The following is a 26,987-nucleotide window of genomic DNA, read 5'->3' as shown; positions in this document are numbered from 1 at the left end:
ATAGTCATATATTGCGGTTAAACTTTCTACATAATTCAGTCCATTACATCCCTGTAAACAATTCAGTCCGTTACATCCCTGTAAACATTTAGGTTTGTGAACGCTTACAAAGCATTTGTAATTTTTAATGTCGGGAGAAGCCATTGAGCAGGACTCAACATAGGAGAGGCAGAAGGGAACTTGGATGTCATTAGCTTGACTTCCTAACTGATATAGTTCCTACGTCATTGCTGCTGTCCAATCAACTTTTGTTTCACCCTTTCTGAGATAGCTAAATGTTCTGGCTAATCACTGCCAACCAAGTCCTTTTCCATCAAATCACCTTGTTTTGATTGATCAGCTAGCATTTGTGGAGATATTTTGCTTGAGTTATCATTCATTGCATCATGTAAAGTCTTGCTTATATAAATCCCTGGGAAGAGTTCCCTCCTGATAATGTTGATGTTAGTTGCCCTGCTGTTCTTTTGAGCAACTGGTCTCTTAAAAAAAAATAATTGGTACAATGTGTTTTGCATAAAAGTCCATATTTGCTATTTGGCTGGTCACCGTAAAGCAGAGATGTCTACTCTTTTGGCTTCCCTGGCCACACTGGATAAAGAATTGTCTTGGGCCACATATAAAACACACTAACACTAGCGATAGCTGATGAGCTTAAAAAAAAAATCACCCAAAAATCTCATAATATATTAGGAATGTTTACAAATTTATGTTGGGCCGCATTCAAAGTCATGTGCCACAGGTTGGGCAAGCTTGACGTAAAGCTTACAAACACACACGGGGGAGGCTATGTCACTTAGAAACCAAGAAGTGCCTGCAGGCTGGCATAATGCCTCACAATTGTAATCCCAGCACTTTGGGAGGCTGAGGCAGGAGGATTGCTTGAGCCCAGGAGTTTGAGTCTAGCCTGGGCAACATGGTGAAATCTCCTCTCTACAAAAAATAAACAAGATTAGCAGCATGTGGTGGCACGTGCCTGTGGTTCCAGCTACTTCGGATGCTTAGGTTGAGGCTGCAGTTAGCAGGGATCATGCCACTGCACTCTAGCCTCAAAAACAGGATGAGACTCTGCCCCACCGTCCCCATCCCCCCGAAAAAGTGCCTGGAGTCAGAAAGTGTTAACTCAAAATCTTCCCCTGCACTCACTATGTGTTTAGTTTTTAGCAAGTTACTTATTTTCTTAGAACCCTGGTTTCCTCACCTGTAAATTGAAAAACACATTAACAGTAAATGCTCTTTATCCAGTTCTTGGCAAACTTTTATGTGCTCAGGAATCACCCAGGACCTTGTTAAAATGTAGATTCTGATTCAACAGATCTGGGATGGGGCCAGAGTTTCTACATTTCTCACAAATCCCAGGTGATGCTGATGCTGTTGGTCTGTGGACTGCACTTTGAGTGGCAGGGTCTTTGAGGATTAAATGAGATATAGGTGGAAAGCAGCTAGAACCCTGCCTCACACATTGTAAAAATCCAAAATACCCTTCCTTCAAGGGTTAGTGTTATTCAGACAAAGCTTGTAGGTCAGTATAATTGCCTTTGTAGGAGGATTCATTGCATCCTGATTATGGTATTCCTTTGTGCATATCCTTGCACCCTACTTCGATTTCATGCAGTTGCATCATACTTTATGTATTTTTAAAAACCACCTGAAATCCTTTTTCATTAAAAAAATTATATAAATTAAATACTTTGATAAATGGACAATGAGAATGTACTTTTAAAAATGAATTTAAAATAATGTGATTCCAAAAACGAAATCAGAGTACCCATTGTAATCACCACCACTCCCTAATCAGTAAGACACTTCCAGAGACTGCACCCTGGCGCACCTTATCATACCTGCTTTTTCATGATCCCTGAACTTGCGCACCATAATACAGTTTTCCCTAACCTCTTTCAGGTCCTTCAAAAGTATTATATATGCAAGTATCCTGGTCTTTGTTTTTGCTATTTCATCTGACATTCTTTATCCTTCCCTCTGCTTCAGATCTCAGCTTAGATGCCACTTCCTTCAGGAACTTGCCTGATTGCCCTCTTAGACCTGAGTTTCCTGCCCCTTCAGGGGCTCTCATAGGACCTTTGTGTACTCTTATCTTACTGCATTTCAAAATGTGTCATAACTGCTTATTTAATAATTGGTCCCTGTCACCTCCCATGCCCCCAATCTTTAAACTTCAGAAAGTCAAGAGCACTATGCTTATGTCCTGTTATATTCTTAGTACTTAGAAGAGTGCCTAATTGTTATTATAGTAGGCACCATAATGAAGACTCAAGAAATACATGCTCCATTAATGATGAATGGATGAGTGGATAGATAGATGGATGGATTAATAGATACAAAAGCAGATTACTCCATTGTTTGAGGATTTTCGTAAAACATTTATTAGCAACAACTTGGATTAATTTTATTCAGCCTGAAATCCCTGAACATAACAATCATCTCAAAATCCATACACTTACTGGCAGTACCAGTCAACTTCTCTCCTTTGCCCAGCTGTAAAGATGTTTAGGAATAATGGATTCCTTTCTGGAGTTTAGCATGTGGCAAACATCTCTCCCTGAGACCTGCTATGAAGGGGTTTCAGGCTGAATTTCATTTAACTTTCTCCGTGTCTAAGATAGCGTCTTCATCAGAGCTAGCAATCTAACATATGTAACAACTGTGCACAGAAAGAAGCAGGCAAATACTGAGGAGTAGATTTTCATGAACTCACCATCACTATAAGAAAAAAAAAACCTTCAAACTGTATTCGGGATTGATCATACCTCAATCTCATCATTTTCATCATTCAAAAGGGAGATAGCTCATGATCGTTACTAAGATAAAAATAATGAAATTGTTTTCAGCTTCTATAGCATGATTGTATAATTCTCTGCTCAATTTAAAATAAATTCTTCCATTGTGGATCAGACAAACTGAGCGGTTATCAGAAATGATGTTGCATTTTCAGAGAAGAATGATAGCCCCGAGCTTAATCAACCCTCTGAAAATATAATGTACATCCATAGAAATATTTTAAAAATATATCCTGAGGTTTTTATCTTGGTTGGAAACATAGCATACTCAATTATATAGGACAGAAACCATTCAGCATGTGCCTTGAGGGCCATTAAGTTCCCCAGGACTTGAGATAATGAAGATAAACAGTTTAACCTTTGCTAGACTTGGGACCCTGGTTACCACAATGTCTCATTAGGAAGAGGCACACTAGGAAAAGCACAGAAAAATGCATTACCAAGCACCATGCCTCTAAGTGGTGCCCCAGATCCACTACTTTTACAGTCTAATTTTGTTTTCTCACCTTATTCTAGCTATTTTCTATACCCAGACCACAGTGCTTTTGTGAAAGATTTTTGTCACTAAATTCTCAGCTTACGTTTTGAGAGTTAAAAATCACCTACCTGTTGACCCAATAGCTTGCAATGTATTTTATAAATTGAAATCTTTTAGGGACAAACGTTGAGATGCTCCCTAGCATTTAGAAAAGTTTCTGACATTTGATTTGCAATTATTGAGAAGTCATTTTGCAATTATTGAAGAATGGGGTGGGGGTAAGGAAAAATGTGTTAGACTATTTGTGACTAGCAAAATCTATGACGAAATAAAGTTACAATCTTATCTTGGTTATTAGAACCTGATAACAATAACTTAGTTTCTTATGTAACAATATAAGGTAGTGGAACTAATAATGACTTATTCTGCTTCCCTTGAATGGATCTCAGGAGGAAATAAGCCAATGGCACATCTTGCTTCTGATCCCCACCATTGAGGAGAGAGATGGTCCATTGAAGAGCAGGCTCTTGTTTCTCTTGATAGGAGTAAGAGGAACACCATAAGGCACAGCTATAAATGGAGGAAAACATGCATGCTATTTGGAAAAGCCACTTCAGCTCTTGAGAGCTTGTAAAGACTCAAACAAAGTCAAGTCACAGTGTCATATATTTCAAGATGGACTTGACCTTTCACCCTTCCCAAGAGAGAAGGATTATCTGGCCTAGGAATACAAGTGGATAACAATTTCACAGAGATGAATCATTATGTCACTTCCTTATTTCCCAATGGATGTAGTAAACAAGGCACCTTTTTAAAATAAAGGACCTAGGGTTGAATGTCTTATTCTATCAAGTCACATGAGAAGACGTGTGAAGGTTAGAATAAATTACATTTTTGTGATTCTAAATCCATTGGTTCAATCATGGAACTTAAAGAATCTTTTACTGTGCTATCTTGTAACATCCAAGATAGCTCAAGAAGTTGAGCTTGTGAGGACCAAACAATAACAGATGCAATATAATCTCGATATATTTAAAATCTCCAACAGGTAGTTCCTAAGAAAGCTGAACACTAAGGAGTACCATCAAGGCAATAATAAAACGAGGTTGTTGGGTTGTTTTTAACATATTAAAATAAAACAGAATTCCCTCTTTCCTTTTTATAGAGAGTCATGTTATGACTTTGGTGGGCACAGGTACTTTTATCCTCCTGGTTCCCTTCCTCCAAAAAAGATTTAAAATTATATTTTATGAATACATTGTCATAAAGGTGAATATATTAATATTATGTATTATTTTCTTTGACCTAAAAGTTCATTTTCTCTGATAAAAATAAAACACTTTCTTAGGCCCTTAGCAGTATCGTGGGCCTTAAGTACCGTGCCTTGTGTATCTGCTAGAAAAGTCAGACTGCTATTATCTAGTTGTATCTAGAAACTGTGCATCTTCTTTCAATTTGCAATACAGATTCTCATGCCTAGGAGTCACATCTTAGGGAACTAACACACTAGAAACTGAGGTATACCCAGCAAAACATTAAATATAACTTCAAATGCTTTTTTTCCCCCTCAAATTCATTATATCAAGTTTATTTGATTCGCAAATATGCCTGCTACTCAAAGTACATTTGTTGGTTCCTTTTGAACAATGCTAGCTTTCATCAAGTGTCCTCTGAAGGAAGCTCCAACTCTTGAAAATCCAGATCTTCCACATTCTTACTATCTACTGTATGCCCATAATTCATCTCTGCATCACAGCCCTCCTTCATGAAATCAGTGGGTTAGATAAACAAAACCACAAGAACATAAGCTCCAAAAGGCAGAGATTTTTTTTTCTTTGTTTGGTCTGTTTTGTTCATTTTTTTCACTGATGAATCTCAAATACCCAGAACTTTGCCTGATACATAGTGAATGCTCAATATGTACTAAGTGAACAAACTTCCGTTGATTTTATTTCCTTTAAATCTCTTTCTACAGCCTGTTTTCCATCTTTATTAGTTTTTGTCACCATTGTCTCTTTCCTTCATTGATCCATCTGCCTCTATGATCTTGCTAGTATTTCTCCTATGTGCTTTTCTGAGTGTTATTCATAATGCTCAGTTTTGATGATGTAGTCATCGCCATCTTATTTTAAAGTCTTTTGATGGTTCCTCATTTTCTTTAGAAGCAAACAAACAAAATCCAAACTATTTAAGTATATAGTATAAAAATCTCTTCATGTACCGACACCAGACTATATCTACTCTTGTCCCAAGTAGGCTACTGAATTATTTGACAGAATTGAGAATCTACTAATCTCTTTAGCTTCCAGTTCTCTGCACATGTCATTCTTCTGCACGGATAATCCTTTCTCAAACCTTTCATAAATTCACTTCCCTTGACCCCACACCTAACCTGACTAATTCCTACCTTCTCTTCCCTTTAGGAATCCTAGGCATTCTCCCATGTTCTCATATACACCTGCAACTTCCTTTCATGATAGCACTCATTTGACTTTATTGTGACTAGGTGTTTAGGTATCTGTTTCCCCCACTACATTGTAAGTTTCTCCAGGGAACAGTTCCACTGTGCAATATTTTATCCCCAGAACCTGGCACAGTATCTAGAACTTGTAAGAAATGTAATAAATGAGAATGGATGACTGAATTAATTAATTAGGCTTTGTTACATTTAAAGGAAAATTGATGTATTTCAGGATTTAACAGATTAAAGTTATGTGTACCACTTCATGTATTTGTTTATTTACAATCCTTTCAAAGTAATTGGAAATATTTCTATTATTTATTTATTTATTTATTTATTTATTTATTTATTTATTTTTGGGGGACAGAGTCTCACTCTGCCACCCAGGCTGGAGTGCAGTTGGCTCACTGCAAATTTGTCTCCTGGGTTCGCGCACTTCTCCTGCCTCAGCCTCCCAAGTAGCTGGGACTACAGTCATGTGCCACCATGCCCAGCTAATTTATGTATTTTTAGTAGACACGAGGTTTCACCATGTCGGCCAGGCTGGTCTCTAACTCCTGACCTCAGGTGATACACCTGCCTTGTCCTCCCAAAGTGCAGGGATTACAGGCGTGAGCCACCTTGCCTGGCCTCTCCATTCTTAATAGGAAATAATAAGGATGATTTGAGTTAAGATTGTTGAATTCAGATATTATTTTTAGAAGTATATGTACATTCAATATTGGGTGCATTTCAGAAAATAAATATTTTTATGTACTACCCATAGGAATTAAGGTTGATAGGTCCTGTTTGGGAAGATATTTGGCATATCTTGTAAAACTAAAATTCACAGATCCTGTAACCCATTAGTCTTACTTTTAGGTATATTCTATAATAAAACACATGTTCACAAGGAGACACACATAAATGTGCTCATTTGAGTAACAGTAGAAATTAGAAATGGTGTGAATGAACGTGAATAGGGAAATGACCAAACAAAATTAGGTATAATCACACAATGGAATGATTCATAAAACAGTTAACATTTGTAAGCAGATAGATCTAAAAATATGGTGATAATCATAAAACAGCAAATTGCAAGATGGTAATTACCCTATGCAACCATTTCTGTAAATAGAAACCTCACCAATAAAAACAACATGTATTGTTTATACAAATGCATGTATATTTGAAAAACATGAAAATTAGGATGAAATTATATTAAATTAGCCATTGACAGTCATTGCCTCTGGGCAGGAGTATAAGTGATGAGACTTAGGGAGTAGTCAAAGAGATCTTAATTTTATTTACAGCATTTTAATTTCTTCATTTTTTAAAATGTTAGTGATGAAATGTGGACATTAGTTGTACAGATTATACAGTTATCTATGTATTTTATAGTTCCTGCAAAAAGAGAAGGTGATGGACACCTAACCATGTTCTAAGTTTTGGAGTTGAAGCCATCAGTGGGGAGTGGGGTTTGGGGGATGGTGCTGAGGAAAGTGATATGCCACAAGAGAGTGCAAAAGTACAGCATCAAATCCTACCTGTAGGAGTAAAAGATGTCAAGGCAGAGAGATTTACATACCCTACAAGTTACCTTTGGAGGATGCCAAGACACTCTTGAGGGAGTTGAGAGAGGCTCATGAGTACTGCAAAACTAATGGTCTAGGACAGAGAAAGAAAATGATTGCTGTGAAAAGAAAGGAACAAAATTGGCAAAATGACGTTTGCTGTTGCTGAAGCTAGAGAGTGAAAGGCAAACACGCTGCATCCTAGGTCTGCTTGCTACAGATAAGATTTCTCTGAATGTAAGAGTCAGTGCACTGAATATTCAAATGTCAGGCAGTAGTCTTCAACTATAAAACAAAAAGCATCCATAAACACATCACCCACAGGATGGCTTTGTGCTGCCATTACTGACAGTTTTCTTAAAAGGAGATTAAAAGACACTGTACTCAGGTTTCCTATAGACAAATGAAAGTGACAAGGATGAGAAACATGCAGTGTGTAATGTAGATAAAGGGAAAGAAGATTTTCCAACAAATACATATTCTGCTGACAGAATGAAAAGAAAAGCAAAAGAGAAAGAAGTACGGTTATGAATGTTGAGGATCATATTAATTAAAATAGACTTTGGGAAGGAGTGTTGTGCTTTTATCAAAGAGAGTATAGTTTTAAAGAGAAAGGCCAATGATCCAGAGTGCTGAATGGCTGGGTGATTTTTAAACTGGAGCCTTCTAAGTCTGTTAATTTATTTACTGGCTATGACAAAATCCAGAAAAGTGTCAATCGCTATAATAACCCAATTGTATTTATACAGAAGGTCAAATATTACAAGCCTGCTGTTCAAGAAAATAAACATGTAGATAAGCAGAAGCCATAGTTATTAAAAGCAACAAAGCTGGGTTTAATTCTACCACTGCCTCTGGTTGGCCCTTTCAGTTTGGGTAAGCTGCCCAATGAATCTTTTTCTCAGCCTCCTATACTGGAAATACGAAAATCAAAACAAGTGCACCATTAAATCCTTTTCTGTCTACTATTTTGGAAATTTATTAAATCTTTCTGATATGCTGTGGAAATAAGAAGAAAAGGGTGTTTTGTGGGAGAAAATACATTATTTTAGTGAATAAGAACAGATACATGTTATTGTATTTTACTTTTTTTGTGTTTTGAAACAAAGTCTTGGTCTGTCATCCAGACTGGAGTGCAGTGGCACGATCATAGCTCACTGCAGCCTCAAACTTCAGGGTTCAAATGACCCTGCTGCCTCAATCTCCCAAATAGCTGGAACTACAGACACCTGGCACCATGCCTGGCTAATTATTATTATTAATAATTATTATTTTGTAGAGGTGGAGTTTGTTGCCCAAGCTGGTCTCAAACTCCTACCCTCAAGCAATCCTCCCACCTCAGCTTCCCAAAGTGGTTATTGCACTTTATAAATTGCTTAAGTAATATATGCTTTCCAAATCATGTATGCAGAAGGACTCATAGGTATTAGAAAATTACTGGATTGCAAAATTGAATATGGAAATCTACTGTTTGGCATTTTAGTTTCCTTTCTTTGATATACTAGAAGAATAGCTACAAATATTTCCTCTTAATTTCCAAAATGATTTGAAGATTGGGCTCTCCTTGCCCACAAATAAATAAAAACTAATTTTGGAATTACTGATGATTTTGGTGTGCCATTTAGAGAGATATTAAGGTTTATTTTGAAAGAACAAAGGAAGGAAAGAGCTTGAGTTGCACACCTATCTCCTATTCACATTCCCTTCACCCAAAGTTGGTCACATGGACACGTCTAACTGCAAGGGAGGCTGGAAAATGTAGTCTTCAATGGCGATCAATTTATGCAAGTAAAACTGGAAACATTTTGTTACTAAAAGAAAAAAAAGGTGAATACTACATGGTAAGGCAGTTCCTAAAGAAGGGAGTAAGTCTAGCACCCTGAAAGAGCTGAGTAGGAAATTTGACAGAGCAACAAAAGGATATGTTTCAAGTGTGCAACTGTCATGGGAGTGCTAAGTCATACTGAGGAACACACAGTTTTCACTGCACAAGCACCTCCTATTCCTTGTTTCCAGGGTATAGGTTGTTAAAAGAAAAACTTTAGCCAAATTAAATTTAAAAGAGTTTAATTGAGGAAAGAGTGAATCAGGGAGTCTCCCTGAGCCAGAATGGGCTCAGAGACTCCAGTGCAGCTGCCTGGTAGAAGAAGATTTATGGACAGAAAACAAAAGAAAGTGACATACAGAAAATGCAAGTGAGATACAGAAGCAGCCAGATTGGTGATGCTCAGTGTTTGCCTTATTTGAACATGGTTTGAACAGTTGGCCACCTTTGATTGGCCGATCAAACTTTTCTCAGGGATTGGCACAAGAGTAGGCTACGGTCTGTTTTACAACTCCATTTAGATTATAGTCCATGATGTATGGAAAAACCTTTAGGCTGAACTTAAAATATATAAGGAGGCAGCTTTTGGCTAAACTTGATTTAACACTGTCAATTTTACACAAAGGGTCTAGCGAAAACTTCGCTTCATCAGCATTCAGGAACCCTCTCACTGGCAAGAGAAATGCTATTCTATACCACAAGTCTATTCTTAGGCTCTGATAAACTCTGTATGGCCAGACACTGGAAAACACAGGAGAATAGGTGTGAAGCCCTGGACAGCTAGGGTAGTGGTCCGCTTGAATAAGCAAAAGACTCCACCATAAATTGGAATAATCATTAATAATACATTTGCTACTAATGTTTATATAGACATGTCTTAATATGAAAAAAGCAATGTACACATATATAACTGTAATATAATATAAAGCCTATATAGGGCAGATCAAATATTATCATAAATAGAGCAGGACCATATTTTGAAACATCACCATTGAGTAGAAGATTTTGTTAGTAGATGCCAAGGTGATAGATATTAATTATAGGCAAGAAAACTAATTTTCTTTTAAATGTTTTATTTATTAATTACTTTCATAAAAATTGCACAATCCCAAGTGTAGATTTTTCTCACTTCGGCATGAGAAGAAGGGCTGTTGTGAATGTGCATGTTGAATGAGAAATGTGTTTCTTTAGCTCAAACTTTCTGTTCCATTATTGGGAACAAGAAATAATTTCTCCTGACAGAATATACCTGAGATAAAATGGAATTGTTACGAGGAAAATTTTTCCATAGCTGTATATATACGTAAAACATATTTATCAGTAAAAAGACTGTTTTAAAAATGTTATACATGGTATTTTCATTTTCACTAATTGCTTTAGTGTGGCAGTAATTCACTAGGAAGGATCTGAGATGTTCTCTCTCCCAAGACTCTTTTAATTTTATGGAAAGCCACAAACAATGTGTTAAGAAAGTTAAATTTTTTAAATCTTGGAGAGATAAAAAGGTTTTTTCATGTCTGTTTTACCACTTGACAATATTGTGACTGCCTAGAAGCTTTGAATATCCTGTGTATGTTGGCTAATTTTCCAGCTTATGAGTCTGATCCTTCCCAAGGTAGAAGCCAGAAATTAAGTTCTCAATCTCTCTTGAAGTTGGGATAGAGGCTTGTGACTTACATGCTACAGATTAAGTATATACATGCCAGTTTTGACTATAAAACTACAAATTGAAGAATTAGATATCATGCCCGATCCACTTCTGTTCTGGTGGCTGCACACCTATCCGGTTTCTGAAGACCTCACCAGCAAAAATTTTAGTGTTATTAGCCAACATCCAGCGTGGCGTCTGTTGCCAGGGGTTACTGAAGCAGTTATGAAGTGTGATTTTGATTTTCTTCTTTGATTCACAGACTGGTTTTCTGTGTGGTCTTCAAGATTACTTGAGAGAGAAGAATGGGAATTTCATTGAGTATGTAATTATTTATTTTATATATCTTACATTTTTTTTACTGTATTCAGAGTAAACATATTCCCATTCACTAAATCACTTATGAATATATAATTTTAAATAACTGCACAGTATTTCCCATTTTACCCTTCAAATCTATGTTTCATCTTTTTCACATTGCTTTCTTTCTGGGGCTAATCTGTGTATATGAAATAAAACAGCTCCTTAGATCTCTGGTTTCAGGTGGATTTGGACAATGGGGAGCTAGGGTAAAATAGCAGAGAAAGGAGGAAGCCTGAAGTCAGGCATTTGTATTCCCCTTGTTCCTTCTTACTGGATTAACTCTGATTGGCTGCTGCTCTCAAAGAGATTCACTTTTCATCCAGATTTTGTTAATTGCTACTTACTCACTCCAGCCTAGACATTGCATTCCTTATGATTTACTTTCACACACTTAGATCCTCTTCAAATAGCTTTAATTTGTGACAATTATACATTTTCTTTAGGGTCTCTGACTGGAGCAATATTCCATTGTAGGAATATATCATAATTTACATCACTATTTTCCTAGTGTTTTACATTTAGGATTCTCTTGATTATTTTAAGTCTAAACATTGCTGTAATTAGATATTAATATATAATTCTGATGATTGTCTCTGGTTATTTCTTAATTATATTTTCTAATTGCTGCTATGCAGAGACTGACTTTTCTTTTAGTATGGATCTCTTACATTCACCTACATTGCTAAGATCTAATTAGCTATAATAGCTTAGCTCTAGAGTTTCTGGAATTTTTATGGAGACAATCCTATCAGCTGTAATTAAAACTGTGCATCTTTCTCTCTAATATGTCTACTTTCCATTTCTGTTTCATATCTTATTGCGTTGTCTGGAACATTTAGTAACATGTTGATTATACTGTTTTAAGTTAAATTGTGCATCTTTATGGGGCACATGTGCTATTTTGATAAACACATACAATGTATAATGATCAAATCAGGGTATTTAGGATATCTATCACCTCAAACATTCACAATTTCTTTGTGTTAGGTACATTTCAAATTTTCTCTTCTAGCGATTTTGAAATATACAACATATTATTGTTAATTATAGTCACCTTGCTTATTCCTTAGATCTAACTGTATTTTGTATCAATTAACCAATCTCGCTATACCTCCCCTACTCCAAGCTGTTTTAATGGGCATATTTTCGTCCTGATTTCAAAGAGAATGCTTCTTAATTTTACTACTAAACATAAGCCATTGCTTTAGGATACATTTCTAGATGTTGAATTATTCAAACAGTATAAATATTTTAAAGCTTTTTGGAATATATTATGAAATTTCTCTCCAGAAAATTACAACATTTTATAACATCATCAATAGTTCCTGACAGTGCCTTGACCCACATAACCTTGCCAACATTAGCTGTGAATTCTATATGTTTTGTTATTTGTAACTAGATTACCTTTCTCTGCTTCATGGCCACACTTAAACCCTAATTTACCACAAGAACAACAATAACAAAAAGTAGGAATAAGATTCTGCTGAGAATTGATCAAGAATAAATATTACCCTTGTCGGTAGCTGACAACATATTCCATTTGTTTTATTTGTTTATTTATTTATTTATTTATTTATCTTTGAGACAGAGTCTCTCTGTTGCCCAGGCTGGAGTGCAGTGGTGCTGTCATAGCTCACTGCAGCCTCATGTCCCAGGCTTAAGCGATCCTCCTGCCTCAGCCTCCCAAAGTGCTGAGATTACAGGTGTAAGGGACTGCACCTGGCCTCTATTTACTTTAAAATAAAGACAAATATTTTTATTTTCTAAATTTGTGAAACCACATTTTCTCTGTTAAAATATTTCTAAAGCATTTTAATCATTGGGAACATTATTTTCTTTCAATAAAGACCCTTAAAATTTAGAAATCACCCCTAAGCTTGGGGGTATTGTTTTTCTCTAACATAAACACTAGATACTTAAAAAAAAATTAGAAAACCAATTTCACTCTACCTGCTACACACAGTTTTCTAAAGAGAGATGTTTGTCCCCTAGCTGCATAAATGTAAGTCATAAAAAATGCTAAATGTTGACAGTTTTACTCCACCTGAAATTTACATTAGGTAGTCACTGGGCTATAGAAGGTACAATGTCTGTGAGAGAACTCATCAAAAACATAGATATAAAACATATACCTGTCTTTTGTCTCAGAAGGCTGCATGACTTTTATCTCATCCCATAAATAATGGAGGCATCAGCACATTTATCTGCACACAATAACAAATCTCATCCTCTTGGTAATTGTAAAAACACTGAAGCCTGTTATTGACCTTGTGTAAAATATAGGCATGGGAGAGAAAGACAAAGAAACTTTTTGTCTGTCTATATCCACATCTAAAGCCCCATCACGCACTTTGAAAACCATTAAACTAAAAGTTAACGATGTGAAAAGGAGGAGGAAAAAATATATTATTGAATAAAGCAAAATAGACAAGTTAAATCAAAAGATGCATCCATCCATACCATGTCACTCAATGTTCCTATTTTCTTTGCTGAAGTTTTTGAGATATTTGCATTAAAGGAAGATTGAAATCTTCAGATCTCAAAGCTCTGACTCATATTGTTAGTTCTCTCTTTTTTTTTTTACTTCTCACATTCTTTTACTGTGCTTATTTATTTTGCAAATAAATAGTCTGTGGATATGTTTTTAAGGTACTTTTCCTATATTGTTAGAGTACACATTTTCTGACTGAATTACAGTGAAAATGGTTAGGAGCTATTTATTGGTCACCATTTGCAAATATTTATATCCACATCCTAATCTCTGCCAGTTTCCCTGGGCTAGGCTCAAGAACTACAATGCTCCGCATTGCCCTGTGCATTACAGCTAGATGGCATGATAAATGATAAGTCATGAGGTCCTCCAATGAGCAACACACAATAATTACCATAATAGTTCAGAGAAGGGAGAGACAAATGCAAGCCATAGCAGTGACAAGAAGTCCCTTAAAAGAGGTAGGTTTTAGTTGGATCTTTAAGGCTGAGGTTGAATTGATGGAAAAGACAACAAAAATATTTCACAAAGGCCAAGAAAGATATGCATTATTGTTTTAGTCCATTTTAACACTGCTATAGAGAAATACCCAATACTGGATAATTTATAAAGGAAAGAGGTTTAATTGACTCATAGTTCCACATGGCTGAGGAGGCCTCAGGAAACCCACAGTCATGGTGTAATGCAAAGGGGAAGCAAGCACCTTCTTCACAATGCAGCAGGAGATGGAGAAACAAAGGAGGAAGTTCCAAACACTTATAAAACCATCAGATCTCATCAGAACTCACTCACTCTCATAAGAACAACATAGGGGAAACTGCTCCCAGGATCCAATCATCTCCCTCCCTCAACACATGGGGATTACAGGTCCCTCCTTCCCTTGACATGTGGACATTACAATTTGAGATGAGCTTTGGTTGGGAACACAGAGCAAAATCATGTCATTCTGCCCTTGACCCCTCCCAAATCTCCTGTTTTTTTCACATTTTAAAACCAACCATGCCTTCCCAACAGTCCCCCAAAGTTTTAACTCATTCTAACATTAATTCGAAAGTCCAATTCCAAAGTCTCACCTGAGACAAGGCAAGTCCCTTTCACTTATGAGCCAGTAAAATAAAAAACAAGTTAGTTCCTCCCAGGATACAATGAGGGCACAAGCATTGGATAAATATACTCATCTCAAATGGGAGAAATTGGGCAAAACAAATGGGCTACAGGCCTCATGCAAGTCTGAAATCCCATAGGGCATTTCATTAAATCTTCAAGCTACAAAATGAACTCCTTTGACTCCATGTCTCACATTTAGAGTATGCTGATGCAAGGGGTAGGCTCCCTTGGCTTTGGGCAGCTCCTTCACAGGCTGCCGTTGAGTGTCTGTGGATTTTCCACGTGCACAGTGCAAGGTGTCAGTGGATCTACCATTCTGGGATCTGGAGGATGGTGGTTCACTACTCACAGCTCCACTAGAACTCCAGTGGGGACTCTGTGTAGGGGCTCCCACTCCACATTTACCTCCCACACTGTCCTAGCAGAGGTTCTCCATGAGGGCTCTGCCTCTATGGGAGACATCTACCTGTACGTTCAGACATTTCCATACATCCTCTGAATTCTAGGCAGTGGTTCTGAAACCTCAATTCTTCCCTTCTGACATTATGTGGAAGCTGCCAAGGCTTCCACATGATGGAAACAATGACCCAAGCTGTACCTTGGACCATTTTAGCCACACCTGGATGCAGTGCAACGAGTCCCAAGACTGCACAAAGCAGCAAGGCCCTGGGCCCAACCCATGAAACCATTTTTTCCTCCCAGGCCTACAAGATCTCTAACATGCCCTGGAGATATTTTTCCCATTGTTTTGGTGAGTAATATTAGACTCTTCATTACTTATGCAAATTTCTGAAGCTGGCTTGAATTTCTCCCCAAAAAATGGGTTTTTCTTTTCTATCACATCATCAGGCTGCAAATTTTCCAAACTTTTATGCTCTGCTTCCCTTTTAAACGTAAGTTCCAATTTCAGATTATCTCTCTCAAGTTCAAAGTTCCAAAGAACTCTAAGACAGGGGCAAAACGCTGTCAGTCTCTTTGCTAAAATGTAGCAAGAATAACCTTGGTTCCAATTCCCAAGAAGTTCCTCATCTTCATCTGAGACCACCTCAGCCTGGACTTCATTTTCCACATCATTATCAGCATTTGTGTCAAAATCATTCAACAAGTCTCTAGGAAGTTCAAAAGTTTCCTACATTGTCCTCTCTTCTGGGCCCTCCAAATCATTCCAACCCCTGCCTGTTACCCAGTTCCAAAATTGCTTCCGTATTTTCAGGTTATCTTTGTATCAGTACCCAACTCCTTGTACCAATTTACTGTATTAGTCCATTCTCAAGCTGCTATAAAGAAATACCTGAGACTGAGTAATTTATAAAGCAAAACATTTTAATTGACTCACAGTTCAGCATGACTTAGCGGGGGGGCCTCAGGAAAGTTACAATCATGAGGGAAAGCAAAAGGGAAACAAACACCTTCTTCCCAAGGCAGCAGGAGAGAGAGAAATGAAGGAGGAAATTCCAAACACTTATAAAACCATCAGATCTCATGAGAACTCACTATCACAAGAACAGCATGAGGGAAACTTCCTTCCTGATCCAATCACCTCCCTCCTTTGACATATTTAGATTACAGATGCAATTTGAGATGAGATTCGGATGAGGACACAGTGCCAAACCATATCAAGTATCATTAGGGAGATGTTTATGAATCTAATACATATTCAAAAGACAAGATAACAGATTTACTTGGAGGAAAAAGGGATGTGAGTTTGGATAGGGAGCATAGTAAACAATTATTAAAAGTCTTCAAATATAGGCTGAACAGTTTCAACTTGATTTGAATGGTGAAGGTCACCAAGTATTTGGAATAAGAGCCTCAACTTGCCTTCCATAGCAGATACCACAATTTGATCAAAGTTCTCCATCTCCTTGAAGCCAGGTAGAACCTAAGACTCCTTAATTGTTGATATAAACTATCAAAATTGACTCATAATATTAATCCCTTTTGCCATGCTGGGTATAGGTAACTCATTTTGAGCCATAAAAGAAGAGAAGAATGCAGCTTTAAAGAATGACCCAAGGTGAAGGCCAGTTAATTAAAATGTTTATGAAATAATCCAGACAATGAATCCTGAAAACCTTTAAATTGAAAGGGCAGGATCTAATGGAAGACATGCTGAAAGATGAAGCAGAGACAGAGGATTCACTTACACCAGGTTAAAGAAAAACTCTTTCATTTAGCTAAAATACATAATTCAGCTTCAAGTTATTCAACAAACATTTATTAGCAATCTGATGTATGATAGTATAGGGCTAAAGCATTTACAAACTTTATCTGAATTAATTCTTTTAAAATTAGCATTAATTTTCTGTTTCTTTGAGATCATCATGTCTTTTGCATGAACATGGATGGAGCTGGAGGCTATCGTACTTAGCAAACTAATGCAGGAACAGAAAACCAAATACCACATGTTCTCACTTATAAGTGAAAGATGAATGATTAGAATTTATGAACACAAAGAAGGAGATAATAGACACTGGTGTCTACTTGAGGCAGGAGGGTGAGAAGAGGGAGAGGAACAAAAAAGGTAACTATTGCATACTGGGTTTAATACCTGGGTAATGAAATAATATGTACAAGAAACCCTTGTGCCACTTGTTTATCTATGTAACAAAACTTCACATGTACCCCCAAACCGAAAATAATTTTTGTAAATGAGGAATGGCTCAGAGAAATTAAGAAACTTGTTCAAGATCCTATATCCTTTCAGCTCTATCACACTTCTGAGATGAGATGAAACATGAAAAAAAATTACAGCCTAGTTTACTTTACATTTAAAAATATTTACTAGAAATTATAGCCTAATTGGAAGCTCAGCACTACAGCAAGTTTAGCATGAAATGAATATTTTATTACTCTTTTTATTTTGAGAGTTAAAATTGTTCTTAGACACTAAGTAGAAAAAAAAATCTGGTAAACTTGATAGCAATAAACTTGCTGACATCAAACTTTATTTTTAAGACTAATACAGGATTGAAAAAAAAAATAACTTTATTTAATACATAGGAGTGGAATATAATCAGAGGGAATGATGCAAATTATATGTTGAGTCTTTTTTAGTTCATATGCTGACACTTACTTGGATCATTCAGAAAAAAATTGAGAATTTTTAGTTGGGTATTTTTGTTATTTTAAGTAATTGAGTTAATATTATATATTTTATCAAACAATTGTCAATTCTTCAATTCACAGTGCTTCAAAATGTGCTCCATAAATATTAATTGACAAGACAAGACATTGGGCCATAGATAGTATTTATTGTTCTAGCAAAGATAATTAGCCAAGCAGCCAAATGTCATTTCTTTTATCAAAATTCTACAGTGTCTCATTATTTACTCAAAGTAATTGCCCAAATCCTTACTAGGAAGAAACTCCAAGGTCTGACTCCATGCCCACCCTCAACCTTTCCCTGACCTTATCTCCATCTTCTCTCTTCCTCTGTCTCTTCAGTCCAGTCACACTGGCCTGCGTGTTGTACTCAAAAGCCCACATCAGCTTGTTCCTTATGGTTTTCTTTTCCTATTGTCTCTTCTGGAAAGTTCTTCCCACCTTACTTCCTCCTACAAGTCTTCACTCAAATCTCATCTTATCAACGAGTTCTATGAAAAGCATTTCCAACCAGCTGCCACCTGACACTGCAATTCCTCTTCCCTTGTTCTCCTTCAATTTTTTCTGCAGCACTTACCACTTTTTAACATATGTTGTTTACTCAATAATTACATTGATTTGTTATTTTCCCATTATAATTACAAGTTCAATGAAAGCAGAAACCTTTATCATTCTTGATTGCTGCTGTATCCCAAAGAGTTACAACAAGCTATATAGTCAATAAATAGTTTCTGAAAGAATGAATGAATAAATAATAAGGGTAAATAACAATAGTTAATGCTATCTGAGAGCATTTATTCGCCAAGAACATTAAGTGTTAAACTACCTACTAAGTATGATCACATTTTTTTTTTCATTTAAGTCTCATAACAATTGTTTAAGGGGATGGGAATTTATAGTAAATAATAGGCTACAGGTTTCCTAACCATAACTGGTTGTTTAACCCAAGTCTCCAAACTCTTGCTCCGTATTGCTATGGCTGAAATATAGAGAAAAACATGGTTACTCTTATTATAGTTAAGACATACCAGCATTCAACAATGAAGTCATAGCACATTTGGAATTTGATCAAAAATCTAAATTTTGATTCAGGATTAAAATTAATATGCTATAGCAATACCTCTAAGAAAACAAAGAAAATTCTTCTTAAATTATTTGACTGTTATTCTATTAGCTGCTAATTATGATTGGATTCATGAACTAAAAAATGTTTCAGACATATGTAACTAATTTATATGAACTCTTTCACATTCATGTTGTACAATGATTTTTTATAATATCTCTACTATACCAAGGTAAATTACACTTTAATTCAAAAATATTTCAATGATTAAATATTTTGAAGTTTCATTTTGGAGACCTATATAGCTTTTCTGTCATATTACTAATATATTATAACCTTCTTTTTGCATTGCTGAAATCAGATGTCAGAGGTCACTTAAGAAGGCTTTAAACATGCCAACCACATGCATTAGATTCCAGTAAGCTTAGAAACCCTATAATTATTCAACTGCCTAATTATAATCAAGTATCTTTAAATGCAATCTTATTTTGAACATACTTGAAGATGAAATTGTAGCAAATAAGAAAAATTCTCCAACTTATCAAATTATCTACCTACAAAATGTTCTAAAAGGAAATGAAAACAACTAGGAAAATGTATATTTTAATTTGGCGCAACTGTAGCTATGACAAAATGGAAAATGGCTCCCCTATGAAAGGCAATCTCTTTGTTAAAGTGCTGACAAGCCAAAGATAAGTTATTGTTCTTTTAATTAAAAATAAAATAATTATTTCAAGGAAATAAAAACAAGGTAAAGAGTTAGGCTGCATTGCATAAAACCAGTGAGGACAAAGATAATTTACAAAATCATGTATGCTCTATGGCATTCATTAAAGCAAAAGCACTAGGTTTCCTGTTTTGATAACTCAGGACATTAATTATTGCAGTTTGGAAGGCTGCCTCTTTTCTTATATGGGGAGGCTGTGCCATCATGAGAATACTTTGGGGAGGCTGCTAACAAGACCACTTTTCTTCATGTATTTTTTTTTTTCTCATTTTAAAACATTGTGGTAAAATATACATAATATAAAATTTTTGATGGTACAGTTCAGTTAAGTATATTCACATTGTTGTACAACTATCTTTTTTTTCCTTTACGCCTACAAATAAAACATTATCATTCTACCTGCTTTATCAAATCTTGTTCATCCAAGTCACATACTAGGGAACAGATTAGGGTCGCGAAGAAATTTCTTAGGAAGTTCCAGGACCTCATAATTTATATTTCCCAAGTGAAGTGCATAATAAAAGACCATTGAAGGGCCTGGTAATTCTGACCCCTTTGCCTGTTTCTAATAATAGCTGCCATTTTTGTTTTGTTTTGCCTTGTTTCTATAAATTTATGTATACCACACAACCATATCCCAAAGTATGTTCCTTGGAGCATCAGTTGTAGGGGTGCTACCCAGAAAAGGTGTTACCCAGAAAAGAAGTTGTAGGTGTTATCCAGAAAAGAAGTATATGATCAAACAAATTTAGACCCACTCAATTAAACGTGTGTCCTTTCTGCAGAGTTTCTTAGAACTTCTCACATGCTGTTGGGAATTGTGGCCGTCTAAGTCAGAGAGGTGGACTGCAGGTTTCACAAAGATCTCAGACCACTGAATTTTGTTATTGTTTGAGAATATTTTAGAACTATTTTGCAAAGGAGTACACCTTGGAAAACGTGAGATTACAGCTCTATACCTCTGTCATTTTTATCATTACAGTATCTTTTGGCATGAAAAACTTCTTTTTAAAGAAAACATTTGGTTTGATGTTTCATCATCTTGGAACCTTCTGTCACTTTTCATATCCACCATCTTGTGTTAAACTGTCCACCTGTTTACTGCAAAACTCCTCACCTTTTTGCCATTTGTTCACTCCGCCCAGTATTTTCACTTTCAAAGTTTTACCTCCCTTCACAAGAGGTTAAGGCAGCAAATATACAATCTAAGTGAGAAGGAGAAAGAAATTCATTACATAAGTCTTAAAGGAAAAAACAGAAAATCCAAAGCATACTGAAAGAAAGCCTTGCAATAGGTAAGGCTCAAGAACTTTATGTCATAGCAGGACACCAAGAAAGTTCTAAGAAGGCTGTGTCAGAATGCCCTCTGCCGACTTTCAACCCCAGGATCAACACTTCACATGCATTAGCAGAGGGAGATAAATCAATGCTTTTCGTGTTTTGTGCTGTATCTATTTTGTCCCCTACCCCAACCCCAATCCACCACTGCTTTGAAGAAAAGGTTGACCTCTCCAGATTCTGGGAGGAGATCAGTGTATTCGGTCTGCTCTGACTGAGGATAAATAAGGACAGGTCCCAGACTCCAGCCAGTGCCTAATAGCTAGAGTAGAGCACATCAGCTACCCAGAATGAACTGCTTAAAATTGCTGGTATCTGTATTAAATTCTGGTCTCCTGCAAAATCAATATTGAGGCATCAACATTTAATAAGAAGGTTCCGGGCATTTTTAGCAATATTTATTTACAGTGTTTGCTCTGATAGGCAATGAGCCAAATCCATCAGCATTGGAAAGGCTTTCAATTTGTGAAAAAAAGTTAAAGGTATTTAGACATGGATACTAGGATCAACAATCTCTTTAGCCAGGACTTCCAAAGCAAAGCCCCTGCAAGTGCCAATCTAAGCCCACTGGAGAGTTGGAAAACAGGGAAAATGCCTTCTTTGGACAATCATGGTGGTGGTTGGTCAATATCTTACTTGTTTGAGATCATTTGCCCTATGAAAGGCAGGAGGCTGGTAGTGGGAGTTTTCTGAGTTCATTTTTTTTTTCCCGCAGATCTTCTCATTTCCCTGAAAATTGCTAAAGTATGGTTTTTGGCTCCTGCAGGGCTCTCTCTCTCTCTCTCTGTGTCTCTCCCTGCCCTGGCTCCTTCCCTGCCTTAGTCCCTCTTTTCTGTTTACTAATCCCCCCTCATAGTTTCAACAAGAAGCACAGTCACCACACTAACTCCTGCAGGAATCCAGGAAGATAAGCTGTCTAAAGGCAACACCTGCCTCTGACCCTGTAATACAGTCCTCACCAAAGATACATGTTATGGGTTGAATTGTGTCCCTCAAAAAGGTATGTTGAAGTCCTAACCTTTGGTGCCTGTAAAGAGGACTTTATTTGGAAATAAGCTATTTGCAGAAGTAATCCAGCTGCAATGAGGTCATACTGGATTAGGGTGAGCCCTAAATCCAATAACTGGTGTCCTTATAAGGAGAGGGTGAGATTTAGAGGCACAGCCTAGACACAAAGGGGAAATGTTCATGTGAAAGGAACATTTCAAGAGAAAGAAATCAGAATGATGAAACTATAAGCCAAGGAACGTCAGAGATTGTTGGCAATCTCTGGAAGCCATGGAGAGTCAGGGCAGATTCTTCCCTAGAGCCTTCAGCAGAATCATGGCTCTGCCAACACCTTAATTCCAGAGTTCTAGCCTCTGGAACTGTGAGAAAATCAAGTTGTGTTGTTTTAGGTTTTAAGCCATGTACTTTGTGGTAATTTGTTACAGTAGTCCTAGGAAATGACAAGTGAGTACAAAGGTCTAGCTGTTTGCATGGAAAAAGGAAGACATAATATGGGAAAAATAAAATTTTGATTAACATCCTAATAACTTACCTGGCACATGAGGAAGTCCAAGCAGGAGGAGAATAGCATCGAGCAGGCTATGAGTAACTGTTTTTCATTCATTGTACAAATACATATTGCATGCTTCTCTGGGCCTGGAAGGTAAATAAGACAAAGTCTTTACCCTGAAATGGGTCAAGTATAATGAATATGCAACAAACACAGGGCCACATGATTTCCATAAGTGCACAGGGGTGCTATAGAGATAGGGAGAAAGAGAACTTGATGAGAACGTGAAGGTCTGGAGTAGGCTTTTTATTATTTTTTACTTTTTTTCAAGAAAATAAGATGTCAGATGGAGTTCTGCAGGATGAGCAGGTGTTGGCCGGGGAATAATGGTATACAGGACATCTGAGGCAGGGCACAGGATAACCGATGTCAAAGGTGTAATACAGCGCATTATGAGTCATTGTGTATTCCTGGTCAAGGGGGACTAACGTAAAAGGAAGGCCTCTAGAGGAATTTAAGGACTAGGAGAAGAAATGCATCTTGTGTCATGCTAAGCACCCAGAGCTGACCCTATAAAAGATGGGAGCTAATGATGACTTTAAGCTAAGAGGTATTATGGTGACATTTTTATTTTGCATATGTCACTTTGGCGTAGAAGATGAAGTAGATGAAATCAAGGCCTCATGCATAAGAATTTCTCTTGGAGGCTGGGTGTGATGGCTCATGCCTGTAATCCCAGCACTTTGGAAGGCCGAAGCAAGCAGATCACCTGAGATCAGGAGTTTGAGACCAGCATGGCCAACATGGAAAAACCCCGTTTCTACTAAAAATATAAAAATTAGCCAAGTGTGGTGGTGGGCACCTGTATTCCCAGCTACTCGAGAGGTTGAGACAGGAGAGTCGCTTGAACCCAGGAGGCAGAGGCTGCCGTAAGCCTATATCTCACCATTGCACTCCAGCCTGGGCGACAGAGCGAGACTCTGCTCAAAAAAAAAAAAAAAAAAAAAAAAGATAGTTAAGCACTTCATTTTCGTCTAATGGATTCATCCAGACGAGCTCTATCCATCATAACATGCTCAAAGAACAGACTGAAACTGCAGGAGATAGGATGCTAGTGTTCTCCATGCCAATTATTGATTCTAAGAGATCCAACAGCACTTCTTGTGGCAGGGAGCCCTGGGTCACTAGAATGCCCAGGTGTCTTTGTACATCAGGCTTTTGTGATTTGAGATTTGATGGTGTCTCTGCTCCACATCAATCACAAAGGCTTGTCCAGTACTCTCAGCATGTTCATCTATCCCTGTACCTTCAGAGGAATGTCATCTATGACATTAATTTTCCTTTGCCTCCTAGCTAACATTCACATGGAGTCATGATTTCTTTGCCTACTCCTAATTTTTCTTCACTTACAATGTCTTGAAAAGCCAGGTAAATGGTTCTCCCTGCTTTGTTCATTAGATACAGAGTGATGTTACTTTCACTAAATACAATTTTTCTGAGGCAATATTCTCATTAAGTCCCAATCTGCTCTCTTCTAACAAGAAGGATACTCCAGCAGGAGAAGCTGCATGCAGAGTAAAAGGGTAAATCAGTCTTCATCTATATGATTTAAGCTACAATAAGCTACACACAAACTCAAATTTAAGAAGAATATTTTGCCTTTTGTTAATACAATGCCTGGAATGCAGTGGTGTGATCTCAGTTCACAGCAACCTCTACCTCCCGGTCTCAAGTGATCCTCCCACTTCAACCTCCCACGTAGCTGGCACTACAGGTGGGCACCACCATACCTGGCTAATTTTTTTTTAATTTTGTTTTTTGTGGAGACAGAGTTTCACTATGTTGCCTAGGCTGGTCTTGAATTCCTGGGCTCAAGTGATCCTCCCACTTAGGCCTCCAAAAAATGCTGGGATTACAAGCATGAGCCCACCGTGCCCAGCCTGTAAAAAAAATTTTTTTAAATAATATTGATAAAAAGAAATGTTCATTAGTGAGAACTCAGGTATGCCAGTGTTAAAAATTCAAGTCAGACTAGCTTAAATGAAAGGAATACCTTACCTTACTTATAACTAAAAATTCAGGGGTTAGAAATTAAAAAAAAAAAAAGAATTTTTAAAGTTTTAATTATGTCTCTCTTTTTATTTCTTCATCATTGCATGCACCTTCTTCGTTTGTTTGTTTATTTGTTTTTAGAGACAAGGCCTCACGCTGTTGCCCAAACTGGAGGGCAGTGGCAAGATCACAGCTCACTGCAGCTTCAAACTCTTGGGCTTAAGCATTCCTCTTGTGTGAGCCTCCCAAATAACTGGGACTATGGGACTACAGATGTGAGCCACCAAACCCAAGTCACTTTTTTTTCTTTTAGACACAAGGTTTTGCTATGTTTGCCAGGCTGGTCTCAAACTCCTAGACTCCAGTGATCCTCCTCTCTTGGCCTTCCAAATTTCTGAAATTACTGGTATGAGTCATCACGCCTGGCTTCACCTTCTTTCTACGTTATTCTTTTGCATTGTGAAACTGTCAAGCCATATAGGTGCAGTCATAGAAACTATTTTTCCCCAGTTGAAATTATCCCAGTTTAAACACTAGAAAGAAAGCATCTCTGCCCATGCAGCCATCTCTGAAGTCTCTGAAAAGTATTGTGATGGTCTATTTGGTTCTGCATCCATTTCGGAGCCAATCACTATGGCTATATAAGGAAGAGAGAGTAATGAACTATCCTATCAAAGTACTTGGACTGAAAGTAGAGGCATCCTAAAAGAAAGGGAATAATGTTACCAAGGAAGATATCAAGTGCTGAACTGAGAAAAATAAAGGCAAAGAAAGGGTTTATTAGTGCTTTGAATTCCAACTAAAGAAAGGCAGATCTGAGAGCAGGTGGAAATTTCTCCTAGCACCGTAAACTCACGGGAATATAGGCAAACAAACCAATGGAGCATTCCACAATAACAGAGACTGCGTAGAATTCCTACCTCCAAACAGAAGTTTTTAATGAAGAAATTAACCTTGCTGCTTTTCATCCAAACTAAAATGTGTGTGTAGAGACACTCCCCCAACACAAATAATTTTTAATGTATAGAATAAAGTCTCAAGGGATAAATGGTTCTCCAGTTTTGTGGGTAAAGAATTATTTATCCTAATAGATAAATAATTTTGTTTTATCCATTAGGGAGCACTGTTACTCTTTAACTCTTTTCTAAACTTAGCAAAAATATAAATTAAAAAAAGCACAAATGCACCAGTGTTTGCTTTCTTTGGGAGATCTTCTCACTTCCAGAAAAAGATATCTCTATCTATCCTCCCAATCTCCATAATTATTAGTTTGTACCATTCATAAGAGACTAAAATGGTTCTATTTTGAATTTGAGTTAATTACAACATTTTTACATATCCAGTTTGTACATTTTTTGAATAACATCTACCTAAAAGACAATACATAAATAACTAATTTTGAGCAACTTCTGTGGTCAAGTTATATACTAATTATGTGAGTATGTCTTGCTTGAAATACATCTATGAGATAGGCTCACCCCATTTTAAGATGACAAAGCTGTGGATCACAAAAGTAGACTAACTTGTCCGTGATCAACTGCTAATGAAAGACAATATCCAAGATCCGAACCCTCCAAAGCTCCTGAAATAGTCTGAAGGGGGCATGATTAGACAGAGACCAGTTTGATGTGTATGGCTGTGATTCAGGTGACAGAAGACAGTGGCTTAGACTGTAGGATGGCAGAGAAAATGAGACGGATTTAAGGATATTTTAGGATGGCATCAACAGATCTTGATGCGAAGGTTAAACTCTGTTCCATCCACCAATGTTTCAGCCTTTTGGAAGTAGTTAGGAAACATGCTATGGAGGAGAGGTGGAGAGTGGAAGACGCAATAAGGCTGTTTAGAGTATTTACACCTCTTCCACCTCGGACGCTTTCCTGAAATTCTCAAGTGGTCACTATATTAAGAGCACGTGGGAACTTATGAGAGAGGGAGCACTTTGGATGTGTGATTCCTTCAGGGCTCAGAATGAGAAGCAGGGTATTGGAAAAGGAGACTTTGAGGTTGAAGCAATTAGTCATGTTGAGATGAAGAACTCCAAAGACAGGATAGAAGTTTCCTTATTAACTGTAATGCCAAGAAAACTGTCAGTCATTGGCCCGCTGTGAGTTTCCATTCCTTCTAATACTTGCCTGTCACATTCACATCGATGTTGCCTATGAACATGTAGATACTCTCAGGAAATGTGTAACCCTTCAGAGGGTGAATGCAAATTTAGACCCATATTTTACTTGTTGGAAGGCATTCATCACCTTAAACAGTATTAATGAATAACTAATTAAGGTTGCAGAAAGCTTGTTAAATTTTCAAAACCAAAATTAACTTTCATAGGATGATGATAACTCAGTCATCCATTAAAGTGGTCGTAATTGTCTATTAGTCTAGTGTCACTTTAGTGCCAGAGAAAGGCCTAAAGTTAAATGGTTTCTATTCCAGGGACCATTTTCAGATTTGAGTTGAGAAAATAATATAAAATAGAA

The 26,987-nt window shown here is 37.0% G+C and overlaps 1 long non-coding RNA gene across 1 annotated transcript; it reads right to left on the bottom strand.

The window, feature by feature from the left end:
* Window positions 1-10,519: 10,519 nt before the first annotated feature.
* Window positions 10,520-26,700, bottom strand: LOC144339446 (uncharacterized). The gene is made up of 3 exons (XR_013414468.1): window positions 26,640-26,700; window positions 11,208-11,259; window positions 10,520-11,051 (listed from the first exon to the last, which is right to left on the bottom strand). It is a non-coding gene; the product is annotated as an uncharacterized LOC144339446 (long non-coding RNA).
* Window positions 26,701-26,987: the final 287 nt, after the last annotated feature.

The sequence above is a fragment of the Macaca mulatta genome, chromosome 2 (genome assembly GCF_049350105.2).
Source record: "Macaca mulatta isolate MMU2019108-1 chromosome 2, T2T-MMU8v2.0, whole genome shotgun sequence".
Lineage (NCBI taxonomy): Eukaryota > Metazoa > Chordata > Mammalia > Primates > Cercopithecidae > Macaca > Macaca mulatta.
This window is presented reverse-complemented; position numbering and strand designations above follow the sequence as displayed.